This window comes from Aquarana catesbeiana, linkage group LG03, assembly GCF_042186555.1.
Source record: "Aquarana catesbeiana isolate 2022-GZ linkage group LG03, ASM4218655v1, whole genome shotgun sequence".
In the NCBI taxonomy this organism is placed as follows: Eukaryota; Metazoa; Chordata; class Amphibia; order Anura; family Ranidae; genus Aquarana; species Aquarana catesbeiana.
This window is the reverse complement of record NC_133326.1, coordinates 331151760-331176096: the sequence shown is the minus strand read 5'-3', so window position 1 is coordinate 331176096 and position 24337 is coordinate 331151760. Positions and strand designations below refer to the sequence as shown.

Genomic DNA, 24337 nt, shown 5'->3' with positions numbered 1-24337 from the left:
AAGGTGGGAATAATTGATGGGCAGAAAGGTGCCACTGCAGCCAAGGTTGCCATAGGGAAAGAGATTTTCCATAGGAACCTCTTCTGGATGCAAGCATCATTTCACCGGGACCAGATGGCTTGCATCCGAGGGTACTTAGGGAACTCAGTCAAGTGATTGCCAGACCGTTGTTCCTAATTTTTACAGATAGTCTACTGACTGGAATGGTACCAGCTGATTGGAGAAAAGCCAATGTAGCATCAATATTTAAAAAGGGCCCAAAATACATCCCTGGGAATTACAGAACAGTTAGCCTAACATCAATAGTATGTAAGCTCTTGGAGGGGATGATAAGGGACTATATACAAGATTTTAGTAATAAGAACGGTATCATTAGCAGTAATCAGCATGGATTCATGAAGAATCGTTCTTGCCAAACCAATTTATTAACCTTCTATGAGGAGGTGAGTTGCCATCTAGATAAAGGAAGGCCCGTAGACGTGGTGTATCTGGATTTTGCAAAAGCATTTGACACAGTTCCCCATAAACGTTTACTGTACAAAATAAGGTCCGTTGGCATGGACCATAGGGTGAGTACATGGATTTAAAACTGGCTACAAGGGCGAGTTCAGAGGGTGGTGATAAATGGGGAGTACTCAGAATGGTCAGGGGTGGGTAGTGGGCTTCCCCAGGGTTCTGTGCTGGGACCAATCCTATTTAATTTGTTCATAAACGACCTGGAGGATGGGATAAACAGTTCAATCTCTGTATTTGCAGACGATACTAAGCTAAGCAGGGCAATAACTTCTCCGCAGGATGTGGAAACCTTGCAAAAAGACCTGAACAAATTAATGGGGTGGGCAACTACATGGCAAATGAGGTTCAATGTAGAAAAATGTAAAATAATGCATTTGGGTGGCAAAAATATGAATGCAATCTATACACTGGGGGGGAGAACCTCTGGGGGAATCTAGGATGGAAAAGGACCTGGGGGTCCTAGTAGATGATAGGCTCAGCAATGGCATGCAATGCCAAGCTGCTGCTAACAAAGCAAACAGAATATTGGCATGCATTAAAAGGGGATCAACGCCAGAGATAAAACGATAATTCTCCCACTCTACTAGGCTCTGGTCCGGCCGCACCTGGAGTATGCTGTCCAGTTCTAGGCACCAGTCCTCAGGAAGCATGTACTGGAAGTGGAGCGAGTACAACGAAGGGCAACAAAGCTAATAAATGGTCTGGAGGATCTTAGTTATGAGGAAAGGTTGCGAGCACTGAACTTATTCTGTCTGGAGAAGAGACGCTTGAGAGGGGATATGATTTCAATTTACAAATACTGTACTGGTGACCCCACAATAGGGATAAAACTTATTTGCAGAAGAGAGATTAATAAGACTCTTGGCCACTCATCACAATTAGAAGAAAAGAGGTTTAACCTTAAACTACGTAGAGGGTTCTTTACTGTAAGAGCGGCAAGGATGTGGAATTCCCTTCCACAGGCGGTGGTCTCAGCGGGGAGCATTGATAGCTTCAAGAAATTATTAGATAATCATCTGAATGACCGCAACATACAGGGATATACAATGTAATACTGACACATAATCACACACATAGGTTGGACTTGATGGACTTGTGTCTTTTTTCAACCTCACCTACTATGTAACTATATGAGCAGTGTTTGTGGATCAGATCCAGGGTATCTGCTGCAGAGGGAGGTTGCACTTTTTTCCAATGTCTAGTAATATTAAACCTGGCTGCCAGAAGGATGTGTGTTATGGAGTTGCGAACAGATGGTGCCAAGGTTTCTACTGTCAGATCTAGTAAAGCTAACTCAGGTGAGGGGGATATTTGAGGGTCACCATTGAGATAATTCGAAATATCTCTTGCCAGTAAGTTTGCCAGTAAGGACAAGGCACTCCCAGAGGATATGCAAGGTGTCACCTGCTTGTCCACAATTCCTCCAACATAGGTGAGATGCTTGCTTGTAAAATGTCGCCAGCTGATGGCGATTTTTTTTAGTTTGTTCCCATAGTGCGGAGCAGCTTGTAGATCTGTATGTATGCTGGAGGGCAGTGGTCCACTGACGTTCAGTAAACATGGCTTTCAAGTCTGTCTCCCACTGTAGAAAGGGTTTGGATTTTACAAAAGTCTTGTTTGAGCTGAAGGTAGAATAAATGAGTGAGATACCTTTTTTTGGATGTGCAATTATTTTATTTTTTTTTTTTTACAAAAAGGTAAACTTAGCCTTTAAGTTACTTAAAGCTGCATCTGAGACACCTTTTTTTTAGGGGCTAGAGCTTCTATTGAGGTTTTATTGTTATCTGGGTCCCCATCAGGCAGATTCACTTACTTAACTGTTGATGCATGTCTCCGGGAGGACAGGGAGTGAGTGTAAATCTGAGGGCAAAAATAAATTTGGTTTATCCATTCCAAACTGAAATGAATGCAAAGGAGAAAAGATTAGTATTAGTCTGCTCTCAATGTGACCCTAACGTCTAATAAAGCCTAATTTAAGTATAATATTACATAAGCAGTGTCAGGACAAGGTCATGTGACACCAAAAAAGAATATGCCAAATGCACCCCCCCAGAAGCTGAGATGGATGAAACGTGCATGTTTATGTGGTTATTGGCTGGGCTGAAGCAGAAATTACAGCCATAAGTTTACATGTTTTGTTCCATTGGAAACCATATAGGGGGGAATGTGTTGTGAGGTGGTGAAATTATTGTAATTTAGCCATAATAAGCATTGAGAAACAGAACCAGAATTTTACTAACATAAAGATAGCCAAAATCTGTTCTTCCATCTGAGAAGTAAGGTATCCTATAATTCATCCAAAGTGAAAATGTCAATGAAAGTTGAAGGGATAAAGTGAGTTTCGTGTTAACTGGGGTATTATCAGAGTGACCCAACAAAGGGGTTAATAAAAACCATTAGGGTTAAGGTGTTAAACATATTCATTTGTTTAGTTATTTTTAATATGTTTACAATTCACACAGAAAGTGAAAAAATCCCAGATTTTGAGTGGTCACCAGAACAGGAAGACACCAGCAGGGACACTAGTTCTGCTGACTCTGGTAACTACCATGGATTTCCCTTACTTTGGAGGGGTTTTTATTCACTTCCTGTTGTGGCTACAGGGAATCTCCCCATGGGCCAAAGTTAGCAAAACAATAATAATTTGATAGGGACTATAATCCTTCCTCTACATCTAAAATGGAAAAAATAGTGTTGCCTTCAGCTGCTTTAATGAGGAGCAGGACTGGGTTGACAATTTAGCACTGTAGATTACACTAGGAGATTGGCTGTCCCAGTATAATCAATTGGGCTCTGCTATTCATGAGAAAGCTATTTTCTCCACTCTGAGAATTTGATAAGTGCATGGACATCTCTCACACAGACAGCAGAGCCCTACTGATTACACTGGGAGAGCTGATCCCCCAGTGTAAAGAGTCAGGAGGGTTGACATGTATTTTGACAGATCGTTTTTTCAGAACGCAGGGGATGGCTGGAAAGCAGAGGCAAGAGAGGCTCCAACCCCAGTTGTGTCCTCTACAGCAGAGTACCCAAGCTGCATGCCCCTTCTGCCACTAAGTCGGCATAACCACTACTATAATTTTCTGTAGTTAAATGTTATCCAAATGCTTGCATCAAAGTCCTTTTTTAAATACAGGGGTAGCTCAATTTGTACTGATCTTCAAGTATTGATCTTCGCTACATTAAGTATGTCTTATGTCCACTTACTTGACAGTAACGTCCCAAAAACATTACATTTCATGTATTTTTTTTTTTTCTCTTGATGTAAAAAAAAAATTGACACTAGTCATTTTAGTTTTAATATAGAAAATGTATTTATTGCGGCCCTCTGCTTGCCTTTATCTGGCCCATAAGCCATTACTTCTGCCACTGACACCAACAAAAGGGCATAATTCCTGCCACTGACACCACCAATGGGGCACAATTCTTTTCACTGACACAGACTATGGAGCATAAATCCTGCCACTGACACCAACAATGGGGCAGTATTCCTCCCACTGAGACCAACTATTTCTCTACCTAATACCGAAGATCGGGTATTGTTTACTCCCACTGGGAACAGTCCAGCCCCCCTAAAGTCTGAAGGACAGTAAACTGGCCCTTTGACCAAGTTTGGAGACCCCTGGGCTAGGCTATCAAACATCCAGAACACAGAATGATACCTCTTCAGCACCCTCTGCTGAAGGAAGCTCATACAACATGTGGCAGGAAAAATACACTCTACATTTAGATAATCACTCCTCTTGAGGTACAGATAGACTGACCACAACCAATGCTGGCTACAGAATTCACTAAATTACAAAAATAGAATTTAGCAAAAACACTACTCCCTTGTCCAGAATACTGCCTGGGGTCTAGGCCTAAGTTGAGCATTAGGTCCCTAACATGTATGATAAACTGACTGCCGGTAAGGGGGTTGACTGGAAAAGGCAGTAAGGGGCTGGAGACTGGCTGGCTGAGTAGGTGAGAGAGCAGATGGTCAAGGATTGTTACTGGGCACCAGGCGTTGCTGGTCCTGAAGAAGTTGATATCTACTCTGGGTCTGGTTTGTTGCATTTTGGAGACCGTAAGATGAAGGACATAATGGTTTGGGAAGTGTGTCAGCAGGTGTCTTTACAGTACCTGACTACTGGTACTATGAGAGGTGAACTCGCTAGGTCGTAGGAAGCCATAGAAAGGCCAGGTAGATAGCCGCCTGGATGACAAGGCTGGGCAAGAACCCAAAGGGGAAATGTGTGAGGATTTCGGACATGCCCCTGAAGATAGCACTTGTGATGGGTAAGCGTTTGCCGTTGGTAGTGGGCTGCTTCTGAATTCCGCACAGCAGGGCTTTCACTGTATGGGCTGTGAACACAGATGGCTCTCCGAGATTCTGTAAGGACAGGAAATGCTGAATACCGGCTAGGTACAGCCTGATAGTGTTATAAGTGAAAGCCAGCTGTGTATGGCAATAAGATATGAAGGCTAGGACGTGAGTGACGTTGTCTGCTGTGGTTCCAGGACACGCGGCTAGGAACCTGCAGTAGGTGTTCCAGACCGTGCGGTAAGCCTTAGATGTGTTGTTAGACAGTGAGTGGTTGATGAGCCTGGTTGCAGTGGTAAGTTGTGGCTTCAATCCATTGTTAGTTGAGACCAAAGTGGGATAGGAGTGGATGATGGGTCGGCTCCGGATTCCTGCTGGAAGAATGAGACAAAATTGAAGTGAGACAGTGCATCTGCTGCAGCATTGCACTTGCCAGGGATATGCTCAGCAGAGTAAATGTTAAATTGGTGATGTAGTGATAATTGCACCAGCCTGTGGAGGAAGGACATGACGGGGAGCGACTTGGATCTACCCTTATTAATAATGTCGGCCGTAGCCTGGTTGTCTGTGGTGAAGAGTATTGTCTGACCTGTCCATGTGTGGCCCCAGGCTTGGGCTGCTGCCATGATGGGGTACAGTTCGAACAAAGATGAGGATCGAGTGAAACCAGGAATCAAGTAGATTTCTGGGGGCCAGGGACCGGTGAACTAGTGGTGGCCAAAAATAGTAGCAAAGCCTGTGGAGGCTGCAGCATCTTTGACTACTTCTGACAACTAGGCTGATACTGAGGGAATAAACATGGATATGCCATTCCAGTTGTTGAGAAACTTGTCCCACATAGTTAAGTCCGCTATGGCTGCTGGGTCTAGTCTGAGGACTTGGTCGGGGTCCTGTACTCGGGTGAGAAAGACGAAGAGCCGTGAGATGAGCGAGCGCCCCTGTGGAATAATCCTCATCGCAAAATTGAGCATCCCTATCAATGACTGCAGCTGTCTTATAGTACAGTGCTGTGATCAGGTAAAATCGTGAATGACCAACCTGACACGGGCTATGTCCAGGATGATGCCTAAGAAGGTGATGGAATGTGCCGGGTCTTCCACCTTGTTCGGCTATAGGCATATTGAGATTGTTGAAGATCACTCTTAGCTTGTCTAGGTCTACCGGGGGTATGTCTAGCAGAAAGTCGTCTAGATAATGGATAACCCTGTGGCATTGGACCTGGTGTGTTAGGATTTAAGTGAGGGACTGGGCGAAAACGTCAAACCGCCTTGGGCTGTCTTTAAACCCAAAGGTCAGTTTGGTGAAAAATAGTAGGAATCCATCAGTTTCATGCCATGCCACCGCCATAGGGGTGGCTCAATAGGCAAGAGCTAGAATGTGTCTGCGATATCCGCTTTGGATAGGCAGGCACCGGTGCTTATCTTAATGATGGCCAACTGATGCGTATTTGAGAGGAAACTCCTCGGAAGGGGTCAGAGACTTCAGACTAGGGATATGTGAGAAATGAGGCGCAGACAAGTCATAGACTATGAAGGGGCGTCCCGTGGCTGCCTGAGAGCACCAATTTGTTGTATGGGCGGAAGATTGGCAAATCTCACAGAATGGGGAACAAAGACCAGCAAAGTGGCAACAAAACAGTTGCGTGTCTGTGATGCTCCAGTCAGTACTGATCTGGAACTGGGCGAGTCTTGTCGATGCTTAGGCTGAGAACGACCGATGGTAGTCGTAAAAGGCAAAAGCACCATATTTGTAATCAAGATGTAACACTGCATGAAGGTATAAGTCCAGCTCCTCCCTCCTGCTGGGGGAGGCTGAACAAAAGGACGTCTCTGAAAATCCCGAAGGTCAGGGTGAACGCAGTGGCTGACAGCTTCCGACTGAGCCCGGGGTCATTCAACTTGACAAGCAATGAGACGTCCCCCTAGTGTACCTGCAGAAGGAGAAGCTGTCACCGGGACCAAGACCGGGTCAGGGAGGGTCGAGGGTGGGCGAACTTTCCAAAGTGTGACTCTGGTCTGGATGTCCGAACTGTTGCGGTTAAGGAGGAGACCAAAGAATACAGCTGAGAAATGGCCCCGGAGATGGATTGCAGGGATGTCTGCTGGTGCTGGGCCAGAACAGCTCTGGTGATCGGCCTGCTAACACTTGCACTGCCAGCAAGCCTACTGTTTAGCGACCTTGTCTGCGAGGTGAACGGTCACCCTTCGAAAAGAGAGTGTCATGTATAGACATATGTGACAGAAACTAACACCTGGAGAACATGTTCGATGATGCATGTGAAGTAACAGTATAGTGAAAGGGTGCTGCAGAATGATGTGATAGAGAAACCCGTGAACTATGCATCTGACTGACGCTCTAGTAGTGAGGTACTGGTTAGGATCGAACTCAGTCGACCAAGAACACCTACAGTAGGGGTAACATAAGTGCAACAAGACTCCTTACTCCCCCCTTTTTTTTTTTTCTTATTTGTTTGTCCCCCTTCTATGCGACTGGCCCTGGTAAAGATGCAATCATTGCGTTTTTTTTTTTTTTTTTTTTTTTAGGGGGGGGGGGGGAATACGTCCAACCTGGTAAAGGATAGAACCTGAACTCGACTGACCTGAGGGAGAAAGACAGACGGAAAATAAGGAGTGGCTCGTATGAATGCCACTGGAGACGAGCGGCCGATTAAGTGCCACTAAAATGAAGTGTGGCTGGGTGAGTGCCACTGAGTGTGCTTGCAGCAATAGCAAGGAGTTTACGCTGAGATGCATGTTTTGCAGCGATTGCAAATGGGTAAATGCTGAGATGTGTGTATTTGCAGCGATTGCAAATGGGTAATTCTGAGATGTGTGTACTTGCAGCGATTGCAAGGAGTTTAAGCTGAGATGCATGTTTGCAGCAATTGCAAAATGGGCAACTGCTGGGATGCGTGTATTTGTAGCGATCGCAAGGAGTTTATGCCGAGACACATGTTTGTAACAAATGCAATGGGTATATGCTGAGATGCGTGTTTTGGCAGCGATTGCAAGATGCCTAGGTTTGCAGCGTTTGCAAGAAAGGTAACCTACTGATAGGTGAAAATAAAAGTATAGCGGAAATTGTATGTGTAGGAATGAACTGTGAAAATGGCATACGTAACGAATCATAGATTCATGATAGGGAGTATAAGGAATTGAGTGTGGAATACTCGTGATGCGAACCATTGTGCTGCCGATGTGAATAGGTTCGGTTTGGAGTGTGATGTATGTAGCTGCTGACACGATCTGAATCGGTCAGAACAATGATATGAATAACGAATCGTGGGGTATAGTCTGAACTGCTACGAATTGGAGCGTGGGATGGGAGTGATGCGAACCGTTGTGCCCCCAAGATGACTAGGCTCGAATTGGAGTGATGGTATGGCATGAAAGCGATATGAATCGTAAGTATGATGGCATAACAGCGAATCTTTTGTAGGTCATGAGGGTGAGCGGTATGAATCGTGCAGGACTAGTCTGATGTGAACCGTTGTGCCACTGACGTGACTAGGTTCAAATCGGACTGTGGTAGGTATGCAGCGTATCTGATATGAATCTGTAGTAGGGTAAATGAAATTGGTTGAAAAGTGTAAAGTGAAAGCGATACAAATTGGTTGCAGAGTGTATGCCACCCCTTACTCTAAACCGAACCCATACCAACCACCCAACCCCCCAGGCTAATTAAGTTCATACAAGGCACCAGGTGGGTCTAATTACTACCTCAATCAGCCACAGAACCCGTGCAAACAATACATGCTCATCTCCAAATGGATGAGATGGCATCCCCATATACTGTGAATCCTATGAGCAACAAAGCCTGTATCGAGTGAAATCGAACAACGACCGACAGTGGCTCGGAGGCTTGGATCTACATATGAAATGTATGTTTGTGGCATGGGACGAAAAGCAAGGCCGAGGGGATATACAAATCTACTACACCTGTGCCGAATGATAGAGAAATACAAAATGTAGCGCTGACAAATATACACAAATGGTGAACACCGTGTGTAGAAAAAAGGGGGAAAAACCTCATAAGGGGAAATCCCCAATTCTCAGACCAGAAGCAGTCTAAAACTCCGGAAGTGGTCCCAAACCTTGTATGCAAAGGTCACAAAAGATGTCTCTAATATGTGACGTCAAAGGATAATAAAAAGAGGATAAAAATATACCTCAAATAAAACAAAATCAAAATATACATGGAGGATGGAAAACATGGAGAAAATACATCTGGAAACATGATATCAATATGGTAAAGACAATAAAAAAGATGGAAGAATATATGAAATTACTCATATGCAAATGTGTAGGAAAATAGAACGCCAGAACCCTAAGATCGATTAATAAAAGTTGAGGTCCCACTCCACGTTCAAACCAAACGGGAAGGAGGACTTGAGCTCATATATCCAATAAGTCTCTAAAGATCCAGCCCTGATGGTTCTGAGATCGGGAGTCATCCTTTGTCCTCTTGGATCCTTTTCTGGAGGCTTCAAAAACCTGGCTATCTACACACTTGCCCGATGTGGCACATTGCCTGTTTGACTCTATGCCGTCGGCATTAGAGTCCATCCTATCCGGTAAGAGCATCCACATCTCATTCAGTGTTTTGAGGGTTCTCCCATTTGATGTCTTGTTCACGGATAGAGTTGTGTCCCCGATTTACCTCACCAACACCAGTTCAATGGACTTTTTCTTTTCACTTTGGGACACTATTGATTTGATTTTATTCTCATTTGAGGTTTACCACATATATTGTTTTGTTTGCTGATGGACGTTTGCACACACCACTAATTTTTCTACACACGGTGTTCACCATTTGTGTATATTTGTCAGCACTACATTTTGTATTTCTCTGTATTTCACATGTTTGTCACATTTTTATGTAGCTGCTTTTCATTTTTCCTTTATTGTGTTTGGGGTTTAGCGCAGTAATTATTTTCCATTTACAATGTGCCGAATGATGTCCCGACACGACAAAAGGGATGCAGGATAGGAAACATAACGAATCGTAACATTGCATATAAACAAAAAGGTACGAACCCTACCTGCAACAGCGAGAACCGCCGATGAAGAACACGTACAAGGAAGCTGCAAGACATGTGTAATCGAACGAACAGACTCACGAACACGAGGTGAGCTGGGAAGAGGCAGCCCAGCGACGTGTAGTATCTCGCACTGGAACCGACAGAGAGCAAGGGCGAACAGCTAGCTTAAATACCCACTGGGCTCCTTCCATAAATTCAGGCCACCATAGTGGCCATATATATATATATATATATATATATATATATATATATATATATATATATATATATATATATATATATATATATATATATATATATATATATATACACAGTGCCTTGAAAAAGTATTCATAACCCTTGAAGTTTTCCACATTTGGTCATATTACAACCAAAACGTAAATGTATTTTATTTGGATTTTATGTGATAAACCAACACAAAGTGGCACATAATTGTGAAGTGGAAGGAAAAAGATAAATGGTTTTACATTTTTTTTTTACAAATAAATATGTGAAAATTGTGGGGTGCATTTGTATTTAGCCCCCTTTACTCTGAAACCCCTAACTAAAATCTGCTGGAACCAATTGCCTTCAGAAGTCAACTAATTAGTAAATAGAGTCCACCTGTGTGTAATTTAATCTCAGTATAAATACAGCTGTTCTGTGAAGCCCTCAGAGGTTTGTTAGAGAACCTTTGCGAACAAACAGCATCATGAAGGCCAAGGAACACACCAGACAGGTCAGGGATAAAGTTGTGGAGAAGTTTAAACCAGGGTTAGATTATAAAAATATATCCCAAGCTTTGAACATCTCACAGAGCACTATTTAATTCATCATCTGAAAATGGAAAGAGTATGGCACAGCTACAAACCTACCAAGACATGGCTGTCCTCCTAAACCTAAACTGACAGGCTGGGCAAGGAGAGCATTAATCAGAGAAGCAGCCAAGAGGTAATTCTGGAGGAGCTGCAGAGATCCAGGTGGGAGAATCTGTCTACAGGACAACTATTAGTCGTACACTCCGCAAATCTGGCCTTAATGGAAGAGTGGCAAGAAGAAAGACATTGTTGAAAACAAGCCATAAAAAGACTCTTTTGCAGTTTGCGGGAAGCCATGTGGGGGACACAGCAAACATGTAGAAGAAGGTGCTCTGGTCAGATGAGACCAAAATTGAACTTTTTAGCCTAAAAGCAAAACGCTACGTGTGGCAGAAAACTAACACCGCACATCACTCTAAACACACCATTCCCACCGTGAAACATGGTGGTGGCAGCATCATGTTTTGGGGAGGCTTTTCATCAGCACGGACAGTGAAGCTGGTCAGAGTTGTTGGGAAGTTGGATGAAGCCAAATATAGTACAATCTTAGAAGAAAACCTGTTGTAGTCTGCAAAAGACTCGAGACTGGGGTGGAGGTTCATCTTCCAGCAGGACAACGACCCTAAACATACATCCAGAGCTACCATAGAATGGTTTAGATCAAAGCATATTCATGTCTTAGAATGGCCCATTCAAAGTCCAGACCTAAATCCCATTGGGAATCTGTAGCAAGACTTGAAAATTGCTGTTCACAGATGCTCTCAATCCGATCTGACAGAACTTGAGCTATTTTGCAGAGAGAAGTGGGCAAAAATGTCACTCTCTAGATGTGCAAAGCTGGTAGAGTCATACCCAAAAAGACTTGCAGCTGTAATTGCAGCAAAAGGTGGTTCTACAAAGTATTGACTCAGGGGGCTGAATACAAATGCACGCCACACTTTGTAGATATTTATTTGTAAAAAATTTTGAAAAACATTTATCATTTTCCTTCCACTTTACAATTATGTGCCACTTTGTGTTGGTCTATCATATATCCCAATAAAATACATTTACATTTTTGGTTTTAACATTACATTTCAAGGGGTATAAATACTTTTTCAAGGTACTGTGTGTGTGTGTGTGTGTGTATGTGTATGTATATGTGTATGTATATATATATATATATATATATATATATATATATATATATAATGTGTGTGTATATATATATATATGTGTGTGTGTATGTGTGTATATATATATATATATATATATATATATATATATATATATATATATATATATATATATACACGTGTATATATATAGTTCAAGGGAGTTTCTGCCTAGAAATAATATATATCTTCTATAGCTGCTGTTTTGCAGGCACATTTTATAGAATATAAAGCAAAACGCAAACAACGCAATATCCCTCTGTGCACTCTCCACTTGCAAAATTGCTGCTGACACAATAAAGTGATTACACAACACTTACAAATATTATATCAATCTCCATATAACAAACAAAGTGATATAATCGTGAAGTGACAACACAAATAAAATTAAAAAAAGTCAGTTTGGAAAATGAATCCATTTGAGAAATTTAAATAGTCCACCGCCAACGCCAAGTGCTGTTGAAGTTCACAGCCCTTGGACGTAAGGCTATATGATATATGCGAGATGCATCTCTACATGTGTATCGGCTCACTTGGAAGTTGACACTGAGATAGAGGAGATTTGGAGGCTTGAAGAGGGGATATTCCCACCATTGGGAATAGAATAGATAAAAATAGAATTGGGAAAAGTATAGAAAACTATACAGTATAGCACAACCTCTAATAAGTCTTGTTAATAAATCTCACAATATAAACAATCTGCTAAAGATTGAAATAAATAAGCATCAATCTCCATATAACAAACAAAGTGATGTAATTGTGAAGTGACATTACAAATAAAATAAAAAAGTTAGCTTGGAAAATGAATCCATTTGAAAAATTTAAATAGTCCACCGCCAAGTGCTGCTGAAGTTCACACCCCTTGGATGTAAGGCTATATGATATTTGCGAGATGCATCTCTACATGTGTATCGGCTCACTTGGAAGTTGACACTGAGATAGAGGAGATTTGGAGGATTGAGGACAGGATATTCCCACCATTGAATCCCATAAAGGGAACCACTGCTTGTTGTGACCTGACTGATAATGCAGGGGTCATGACATTAAGGTGAGCGGCTAGTGGAGCATGAGTGGTGGTAGACACTGAATACTGCAAGCATAGATACTTAATGGTCGACTATTTACATTTCTCAAATGGATTCATTTTCCAAACTGACTTTTTAAAATTTTATTTATATTGTTTTTTCACAATTACTGTATATCACTTTGTTATATGGAGATTGATGCTTATCTATTTTAATCATTAGCACATTGTTTATATTGTGAGATTTATTCACAAGATGAATTAGAGGTTGCACTACACTGTATAGTTTTCTTTATATAACATTTTATGGAATGGAGTAAATGATATCACTGATCACAGACATCATACTGAAGTGTAGTACAGGCCAATCTCACACTGTTTTTCTTGCTATTCAATGCTATCTTTATCTGTGAGTCTGGCACCAAAAATTCCAAGACAGATGTCCTCTTTCGGAGCTTTAAAAGAATCAATTTTCAAAATCTGACTATGAAAACTGTCCCAGTTTGAGCACAGGAAAACCTGGGGGTGTAAGAAAATGAACAAATAATTTTAATACCCACTGTGAAACACCACTGTTTAAAAGAAACCTTTCCTGAAAGAAACATGCAGACTGCCATGACTGTATTTACATTCTGCAATGGTAGTTGCCTGGCTGTTGCTACTTTTTCTTCAAGCCAAGCCCGAACAATTTAGCGGCACACAGTAAATTGTTTTTTTTTTTTTAGTATACACTATAGTATTGTAACACACCTGGGACACGTTTTGGTACTTTGGCATAGTAATGAGGTGCACATAGTGCCCCTCCACCCTCCTGTTAAGCCCTGTTCCGAGCCACATTCCTGTCCGAATAATGTATCTGGGTTTCAGGTGGACTGAAACCTGGACACACAATTCAAAACCCGGACTGTCCGGGTGAATCCTGGACAGGTGGCAACCCTAGCTGTCATGCCGACCTTCAACATCTTGAGCCTCCATTCAATGTACAGATAAGGACTTCTGCCTTCCCTCTGACTTTTTAGATAGGCTTGTTTTTTTTCAGGTCAGTGGATTGAATGTATCGAAATCGGCTTATCAGTTAGGCAACTGACATGTTCAGAATGAGGTCTGCAATGACAGCCTCCATATTTCTCTTACTAAACCCATAGATAAACCCATAGATTTACAGTTTCAAAAAACAGTTACATTCCCAGCATGTGCCAGGAATGTAATTGTCACATTGGTTGTGCTCGCAACCAAACTGTCAGACCATCAAATGGCTGGTTTCATAACTGATCAGGATGTACGTGGAGAGGTGCAGTGTGGTGCCACTTGCAGAGACGTCCTGTTGCAGAGAACTGAATTTGTATTAATGCAGAATCCAGGAATTCACAACAAACCCAGCAGGAAGGCACCCGACCGAGAACACTCACGGCATGTAACAGCAATGTGTAGCAGAACAGGCATCAGATGTGTCGACAGTCTTGAGGGGTGCAATGCAGCCTGGCCTGTCCAAGCCCAAATGGGGAGGTCTCAAGAAGGATGGAAGGATCTCCTGCTTTGTGTGGAACCTCTCCTTGCCGATAATCACTGTCCCTGTCAGACGGGTGACCTGTCCCAACACTACCCACATGAAAAATGCTTGCCAAGCCAGAGAGCCAGGGCCTTAAAGTGTCACTAAACCCACATCATAAAAAAACTATCAAATGCTGTGTTACATGCTATTCTTCATACTCAGTCAGTCACTATAAGATTAGTCTTCTGTATTCTGCAGAAAACCTGGTTGATCCTGCTGCTCTCTATCTCCACCTTCTGTTCATGTCCCCAATTCAGCTAGAGATTTTGCAGCTGTGGTGGCAACTCTGCACATGCTCGGTTTTCAGTGAGTTTCTATGCTGAGCATTTCCTCCCTATCACATCTGAGCAGCCCATGTGACTATAGAGTCACACATGTGGGTGTATATACAGTGGTAAATGACAGCCCTCTCCCTCCCTCCTCCTCCATGTCCACTAACCAGCGAGACACAATCAGGGCAGGATATATGTAGATTAATGGAGGCTTCACCTCCCTCTTATTCTAAGGCTACTTTCACACTAAGGCGCTTTACAGGCGCTATAGCACTAAAAATAGCGCCTGTAAAGCACCTCTCCTGTCACTCCAGTGTGAAAGCCCAGTGCGCTGGCAGGACGCTAAAAAAAGTCCTGCAAGCAGCATCTTTGAGGCGCTTTATAAGCAGTGTATACAATGGGCAGCACTGCCGAAGCACCGGCAAAGAGACGATCTACAAGGGCTTTTAACCCTTTTTGGGCCGCTAGCAAAGATTTAAAGCACCCCGATAGCAGCCGAAAAGCGTCAGTAAAACGACGGTAAAACGCCGCTAAAAATGGCTTTACCGCCGATGGCCCCTGCCCCAGTGTGCAAGTGCCTTAAGACAGAGGCTGAAGGGGCACGACACAGCCTGTGACTGTCAGAAATCCACGCACATCATGGTATTTCCACAAAGATTGAATTTCAAATACATATTTATATGCCAATTAAAAACAGTTTATTGATTATTATTTATTTATTTATTTTTACTCTGTATTCCAATGGCTTTTTTGTATTTATTTTTTAACATGTCACCAGCAGCCGAGGACTAGAAGCTCCTCCTGTTTGTTTTCCTGTGGACAGGCTGGGAAAGAGCTGCGTCATGTGACAGCTGTATATCGACCAGGAAAAAAGTATTGAGGGTTTTTTTTTTTTCATTAAAATAAGGGAAAATGTAAACTAAAGTGTGTTTAGTATCACTTTACAGGCTCTGCCTGACCCAAGATTGTTGCTAGAGTCACATTGGGTGGCAACATCCAATCGGATAGCTTTCCCAGTGACCCCAGAAAACATAGAGTAACCATGTTCCTCTTGACCACCCAGTACCAGGTGCCCACGTCCTCAAAAATCTAGCTCATGTTTGGATTCAAATTCTGAAGTAGTGCTTTCTGATTAAGTCTCCATTTCTATAGCCACAAATCAATCTAGTGACTCTGAGACTGCTGAGAACACCAAACAACTAATATCCATGCTAGGTATTTCTGGTTAAGATCTGTTGGTAGTACTTAAACTCTGAAACCTCATCCCTTTTTAGAACATGCACTTTCTTTAAACATGCAGATAGCACAGATGGTCCAATATACAGTTTGTCTGTAACAGCTCCAAGCTCTTCAGCCTACATGTACAAAGAGCCCATAGAAATCCCTAATCCCAGCTAAGCATTTTTGGTGTGTGAGAAGTTCACAGAGACCCAAAACTCCATTGTATAAGCCATCATAAAAACATTTATTTATTTATAGACAGTGAGAAAGAATTACATTTTTCTACACTTTGTGTTCTGAAGACTGGTTTCACCTGGGGTAGGAAATGGGTGGAAATTAATATGGGCAGCAATAACACTTTTTTCCTAAAGTATATGTTCTGGATACAGTAAGGAAAGATTAAAACCTTTGCCAGTTAATTTTTGATGTTTCTGTCCCATTGGGAAAATTTCCCTTCATTTTCTGTCCCAGAGACACAACAGGAAGTCAGAGGAAATCTCCCAAAGCGTAAGAAATTCCCCTGTTAGATATAGCTCCCCTTACGTCTTGTTCTGGGGACAGCTCTAAAATTTTGAGGTACTCCTCACTTTCATTCTCGGTGACAATGGACACCAGTACAAATAGAGAGGGGAATTTCCGCAATTAGGGCACAGACTAAAATATAAGCTTGACAGAGGTTCTACCCCATCTCTATCCAAAAAATTAAAATGATTTTACCTTGTGAGACACTTTATACAGAGTACAGAAAGGTTAGAACTTCCAGTATTTTTCTCTTCTATTGATGTCTGTGACCCATTTTTCCTAGTTTCTGAGTGGCAGTGCTAATAGTCTTTTCATTTTCAAGTCATTTTCCTTCTTGTCCTACATAAACAACTGGGCACATTTTTTACAACAGTTTGCAAACCATGATCAGTACTAACTGCACTTGTGACATTCAATAGTCTTGCTATTGCTTACATCAATGGCCCATTCCCCAACAGGAATGTTTTTTTAATATTCTATTCTATTCTATTTAAAAAGTCTATTTTATTTCATTGGTAGGTGACCCTACTATTGGACTTTTGGCCAAAATGTATGGTGATGGTCCCATTGTACCCTTGGAAAAGTATCTTATAAAAAAAAGGAAAGATGTATTTTATTTAATTGTCCAATGTCCCGCTGTGTCATTGTCAAATGTACATAGTAGCTGTGCTCACTGTAGTGGTGCTACTGTTTCCCAAGAAATAATCCATAAAAAATAAATCTTTCTTAAATCAACAAATTGTGATTGAAGTTTCTTAGGTTCTAGTTGAGAGACTCCTTTCCTTCTAATTCCTTTTAATCGTTGTCCTCCCTGTCTGAAATTTAGTTCATGATGCTTTTGCTTATGGATAAATATATATGCCCCTTTGAGTGCTTAAAAGACAATGACAAAAATTATTCAGCAGTAAGAAACATATCACATATCACCCACTGAGGAAATCTGCTGCATTCATTATCTAGCTCATGTTTGGTTTTCCACTGGCCTTCATGTTGTTTCCAACAAACTGTACCTGTAACTGTTATGTAAAGTCACAGGCTCTTTCTACTTTAGGTGTTTTCCTTCCCTCTTTTGCATAATCATTAGGTCAGTTCCATCTGGGGTTGCCACCTGGTCAGGGAAAAAGCTCATACAACCAGTATACTGCATTTTTCAACATATTCTGTACCCCCATATGCTCAGTGCATGAGAATCTAATTTTCTTCATGTTTCTTCGGAGCGGTGTCCAGAAGGAAGGCTTGTGCAAAGAGGAGTTGCAAAAATTGCAGCTGGGATTATACCCATTAAGGCATAGGATGCCCAAGCTATGACTTCCTTGCTACTAAGATTGCCAATTTTCTGCCACTGCCTGAGCTCCATACAGTAAAACCCAGCCGTTTTCCAATCACCAAAACAGCAACCTCTGTTTTACCACCCAAAATGATTCTGCCTGAGATGGACTTCTCACCAAAAGTGTAACAATCGCTATATCACTAATGGTTATTATGGCAGTTAGGCCCAGGTCGAGAAACCTTCCATCAAACCATCCTAGGCTCTCCTATCATGTTACTACTAGTCCAATCATCAAGAAAGGTTTTATTAAATATTTTCTTCTATCTTCCTGTTGTAGTGCTACACCTGCAAGGCCACTGATTGATAAAAACTGATTATTTCCCAAACAATGCCACCAGTCACCCAAGCAACAGTCCATGCACACCAGCTTCAATGAGCAGTCTAGGGGTTGTTTTTTTGTGGTTTATTGCTTGAAGAAAAGCTTGCAACAGGAGGGGGATTGGGGGCATAGAATACTTCAAAACGATTTACAATTGGAGGACAATTTTCTCCTTAAATGTGCACCAGTGCTAAACAGGAGAGATAAAAGCTGCATTTAAAAAAATATCAAAAAAGCTAGTGAAGAGTGCAATGTTGATCTTGTTGTGCACCTTGGCACAAATGATTTGTTCCAGAATGATGTGCATTCTGTACAGAAAGATTTTCAGAATTTGAGCCAGGATCTTCAACAGTTTGGGTGTACTAAAAAATGAATTGAAAGGTTGGAGTAAAGTCACAGGAGCAAGAAATCACTGGGCACATTTATATGTCAGGCAAGTTAGGAAGAATAAACGGAAGAAAAAAACAATGTGGTTTATTAAAGAGTTAAGTAGGGTAGTAAAGGAAAAAAAAATCACCATATAGTAGATTCAAGGAAACAGGAGGTGTAGCTGACAGAGAAGAGTATAAAAATAGACAAAGGGAGGCCAAACACAGTATAAGTTCTGCCAAGGACAGAAAGAGGAGGGAATTGCTAAATATATTAAAAAAGGAAATAAAACCATTATTCAGATACATTAGTGATAGAAGGAAAAAATACAATGGGATCATTACAATGAATACTGGGTACAACACATGTTGAGGGAGACTTGGATATAGCAAACCATTTTAGCAATTACTTCTGTTCAGTCTTCTCAGAAATAAATTGTATTAACAATAACAAGTTGGGAATCATATTGGTTCGTTTTTAGGATTTCTGGAGACAGAGGTAGCAGAGGAACTGGCTCGGTTAAAATTTCATAAAGCAATGTGCCCTGATTGTATTAATCCCAGAGTTCTAAGAGAACTTTGAGGTATAGTTGTTGGGCCATTAATATGTACAGTCTGGAGGAAAGAAAGGAAAGTGGAGACACGATTGAAACCGTTAAATTCATCAAGAGGGTGAATAAGGTTCAGGAGGGCAGTTTTTTTCAATATGAAACCAAAATCAAGAACACGGGGACATGACCTCAAACTAAATGGAAGAAAGTTCAAAACTAATCTTAGAAAGTATTATTTTACTGAAAGGGTATTTGATGTTTGGGATAAACTTCTGGCAGAGGTAGTGAGATAATCAACAGTATATGGCTTCAAACATGCTTGAGACAAACATAGTTCTATACTCAGACATAAAAGTTAACGGAAAAAAAAATTAAAACAAAGGATCAAAAACAAACAAACAAACAAAAACAAAAAAAAACTGGCAGACTCGATGGACTACTTGGTCTTTTTTCTGTCATCACTTTCCTATGTTTCTATGTTGTGACAATCCAGGATGATTAAGCTCTAGTGGTGCAAGCAAATTGAAGAAATCGTTTCAGTCCCGACTGCATTTTCAAGGGCATGGCAGCCCATTTTTATTCAAAAGAAACAAAGTTTCAAAAACAGCAGATTCCCTCACAGGGGGCTAAAAACCCAGCACCCCTGCTCAGGCCTTACACCTTAGGCCTTGGTCTGTCTTCCCCAGACCTGACGCTCAGCACCTCTGTGCTTGCAGCTTCGTGCTGCACTGGCTCCCTCCTGACTCCTGGGCCAGAACTTCTGTCTGTCGGGCGGAGCTCTCTCCAAAGATAAGCACTGACCTCTATTCCTGGGATTATTATGAAGCCAGCACACAGGTGTACACTTAGCAAGCCTACCAAAATCAGGCATATACTGCTCATATGCACCTGTGACATGGGGTCGCATCTCCACAATGTACAGTCTAAAACCCCCACAGCTGAAGACCATGAGGTGACTTTCAGAATAGACTAATACTTCACAGCTGAAGACCATGAAGCAAAATTATCTGGCATAAAATAGAGAACAGTGGACAGTCCCAGTCCTCACAGCTTAATACCATTAAGTAATTCTTTAAAAGGTTAGGGCCTCACAGCTGGGGACCATAAGGCAAATCCCCTTGGCATAAATGCTTCTTAAAACTAGTAGAATACTGGACAGTCTTGTTCCTCACAGCTGAAGGCCATGAAGCAAGTCTCTTGGATGCCAGGCTACCTTGTGCCAAGCACAGCAATTGGTAACCAGTGCAGATTCCCAACACACATCCTCGAGGATCAACTTAGGGTCATTACTCACAAGTCAGCTGCAGGATTCAAGCTTCCTCTGTACACAAAACAGTGAGTCAGATGGTGCCTCTTAGGACCAGATCCCTAGTGGTGTGGTTCTCCGAGCAGTTTCAGTGAAGGCCATTTACTCTTGGAGCTTCTGAAGCCTACTAGAGCAGCTGCATGGTCCATGGACTGCTTGACATCAGCAGCCCTGCACCTCTGGATCCCTCCTGGGAGAAGGAACTCTGCCCTTCAGTGTCTCAGACTATTTATCTCCATTCCAGCCTCCTACTGGACACTTCTCTCTAAGTATTGCCAAATACCCAAAAAGTATTCAGGCTAGCTGATTTGAATCTCCCACGCTAAGCTCTGGAAACTTCTTTAATGGCAGGGGGCGCAATCAATCTCTTAGCACGCAAGACCCTGATCAGGCCAGAATAAACAATCACTTCTCCCCTGTTAACAGAAGGAGTCAAAAACTAAATTTGCCTAGCACCTACACTGTCCTCTAGAGCAATACTTGATACCTTTTTTTCTAGTGCCCAGGCAAACAAATGGTTGAATTATGATTAGCTGGTTTCATGATCAGTCAAAATTGGGAGTGTTTGCAGTGCAAAAGAGGAAAAAGATCGGGTGATGCTGCTTATTGACTCCCTTCTTACTAAAAAAAAACATTTTCTTCTAAAGGTAGGGCAGGCAGTAATAAATGTTTGAGGCCTCCCACCTTGTCACTTCCTTTTTAAGATATGTGTTGTATACAGCCAAGGCTTAAAGTGTTATTAAAGCCTCATTTAAAAAAAAATTAACATAACAAACATGTCTTTACCTACCTGCTCTGTGCAGTGGTTTTGCACAGAGCAGCCCTGATCCTCGTCTTCTGTGGTCCCCCGCCGGTGCTCCAGGCCCCTCTTCTTCAGCAGGCTCCCTCACGGAAAACCACTTTCCATGGAGGCACCGGTGCGTGCTTGCTCCTGAGTCCCGCTGCTATGTCCATTGACACAGACAGCTGGACTCGGCTCCACCCCCCCAGCTCCCATGTCACAGTCTGTCCAATGAGGGAGACAGCGGTGGGAGCCGCTGCACTCGTGGACATCGCTGGATCGGTTCAGGCTCATGTAAGAAAAAAGGGGGGTTGGGGGTCTGAGGGGGAGCTGCAGCGCAAAAGGTTTTTTCACCTTAAAGCGACGTTCACCCGTAATTTCATCCTTATATGAATCAGTTCCTTTCTATCGCGCATAACAACATTTGGCCAATTTTTTTTTCCCTTGCTGTGTCTGTTGTATTGCTAGGGTGTCCCTTCTAATCTGCCATTTTTGGGCCGTGGTGATGTACGTCATATCCTGCGACGCCTGAGATCCTGGGAGATGTGTGTCATCGTTCCCAGGGGTCAGTGGGCATCGCCGCAGGATTTGTTGCCATAACAATGGGGAGGGCCCTTCCTCCATTGCCGCCCGTTGTCTGCGCTTCGCCCTGTCTAGATTGCGCATGCGCGAAATTGGGAGGTGGATGTTGGGTAGCCAGCAGAACCTTATCCCGGAAGAGAGTCCTAGTGGGCTTCACATGCCCACAATCAAGATGGAAGCGCTCGGGAAGATGAAAACTAAGGTAAGTAAATTCTAAAAAAGACGTACTCAAACCGGGATTGCATTATAGAGATGATTTACTGTATATTATTTATAGAAGCAGAGGGGATGCCAAAAAAAAAATAAAAATATGTGGGCGGAACTCCGCTTTAATGCCTAGAATGGCTTTAGAAACACTTTAAGCAAGCAGTATCAGGGGTATTAGACAAGAATGTCTATTTATAGAAGCAGAGGTGATGCCGAAAAAATAAATAAAAATATGTGGGCGGAACACCGCTTTAATGCCTAGAATGACTTTAGAACAACTTTAAACAAGCAGTATCAGGGGTATTAGACAAGAATGTTGGAGTAGGATGACACAAGCTGAAGGGTGCCCTGTTATTATTTTGCTTTGGGGCCCCATTATTTGAAGTTATGCTTTTCTTTGCAAAGCCAAAGAAATGGACAACCTTACTGACAAATGAAAATAGCCCTAAAACGCCATCATAACAGGATCACTCATCTCATTTAGCTGCTGTAACTGGGAACACTCTAAAAATTAAATACACATAGATGTAAAAAAAAAATGCTAAGGATAATAAAAAAGTGATAGGATGCTTTACCTAGTAACAAAGATTTGCTATACATTAAAGAATGTAAAAGCTAATGTTTTACTTGTCTGAGGCATGACTGGATACTGAGATGCCCATATTGTCTTTAACATATGGGATATGCAACCATGTAACACTGGGCCTGACATGCAGTCTGAAAGAACGACTTGTTTCCGATGCTTTCTCATGCAGAAAACACAAGACCGGACACAAAGCTTTCCATCTCTCCGGTAGTCCACTTCCCCTCCCAGACTAATTTTCTGTATATAATAAGACCAGTTATTAAAGCACTTTTCCCCTCAACACCCCCAACTGCCTTTCCTAAAGCAGTGCTGACACATTGTGTGCCTGTGAGCGTCGTGATTTCCTGGATACTCTGTTACCATGACAACAGCTGGGAGCAGTGTAATGAATAGGAATTTGGCAACACATGCCAACACATATACATTGCACGTGTGCACACACAGAACAGCACAAGCAATCATTACACCCACACCGTCATACCGCATAGGCACCTACTGTGCTCGTTCTGTGCCCATTCGTTCGTCGTACATCGAGAGTTCGATTAAATCGAAGATTTTAATGTAATCAATTAAGCAAGATGCTCTCGGTGTACTAATGGGAAGAGCGGAAAAAAGGGAAATTATTGCTGGAGGAGGAGGTGGGTTAGGAGGAGTGTGAAAGAAGGGAACCCAGGCACTGGGGACACAGACAGTTCATCCCTCAAGGATAAAGGAAAGCGTGTGTGGATGCGTGTAATCCTAAAGACAGGGAGCGCTCTCTGGTGTGACAGAAAGGTAAAGAGACAGATAAAACTAGAGGATTTGCGAGAGTGGCAAACTGCAAAGCTGAGGGAGGGAAAATAAGAAAGAAGAAGAAAAAAAAAAAAAAAAGCTAGGCAGGAGTTATAGGGGGAAAAAAAATGGAAATCGCAAACGAGACCAGGAAATAGGAGACGCTGTAAAGCAAAAGGAAAATTATCTTGCCTGGATCAATGAAACGCAATTTTGAGATCATTGAGTGTAAAAATAAGAATAAAGGTAAGAAATAGAGACTAAAGGAGGAAAGGAAGAAAAAAAGGCACTTTAACAAAACAGAGTGATGTCTACAAGACAGACGTACAGAGGAAGCAAATAAGAACTGACATAAGGCACAGCGGAAAATGAGTGAAAATCATAAGGAGGGGGAGAGGAGGAATCACAGAAAGCAAGAGTGAGAGGAGACGTGGTGCTGGCAAACAGGGCTGATGATGATGATGATGACAACTAGGCAGGCACACAGAACAAGGGGCATTAAATCAGGTGAGGAAATGGAAGCAGAAGGGAATTCTCTCTTCGTCACTACTCAGTAGAGATAGGAACCCCCAGCCGCCTGCTGCAACCCTTCACAATGAACTGGTTTAACTGGTGCCTGCTGATTCTACAGCCTGTGGGTGGACTTTAAAACAAGGTTTTTGGTGCCTGAAAGATACTGCCAGACTCCCCAGCTGTGGGCACTGAATAAGATGTTGCATGTCCCTTGGAGTGTGCCACCAACACCACACATCAGAGGAGCTGCAATCGTTTACTGAGACAAGAACGCAGCCCAGGGAGGCTCAAACCTTCACAAGCCAAATCTGGGGGTGGGAGTTGTAGGAAGGAGGAAGACAGACTGTCAGCTCAGTGTACCAGGCAACAAAAGGCTGGCACCATTCTGTCTGCCTGTCTCCTGCAGAGCTTTGCTTCCAATCACAAGGCTACCCTACAACCTCAGGTACCAGGGAACCTCTGCAAAGGGAGGGGCAATAGGATAAGGGGTGATATATCATTGGGGACACAATAAGAGGTGAGTCTGATGTATAACAGGATGTGAGGGGGGGATTATACCTATGTGTCATGCATAGATGTAGAGCATTGCATTGCATGCTGCATGGAAGGGTAGCTCACAGT

At 42.4% G+C, this 24337-nt stretch overlaps 1 protein-coding gene across 4 annotated transcripts in view; it reads left to right on the top strand.

The window, feature by feature from the left end:
- Positions 1 to 22532: 22532 nt before the first annotated feature.
- The window catches only part of PRR7 (proline rich 7, synaptic), a 75064-nt gene continuing 73259 nt past the window's right edge, over positions 22533 to 24337 (top strand). Inside the window, exon 1 of one of the 4 annotated variants that reach the window (XM_073620516.1) lies at positions 22533 to 23206. The gene's annotated coding sequence lies outside the window, so the exon portion shown is untranslated. The other 3 variants (XM_073620515.1, XM_073620513.1, XM_073620512.1) reach the window with 3 other exon arrangements.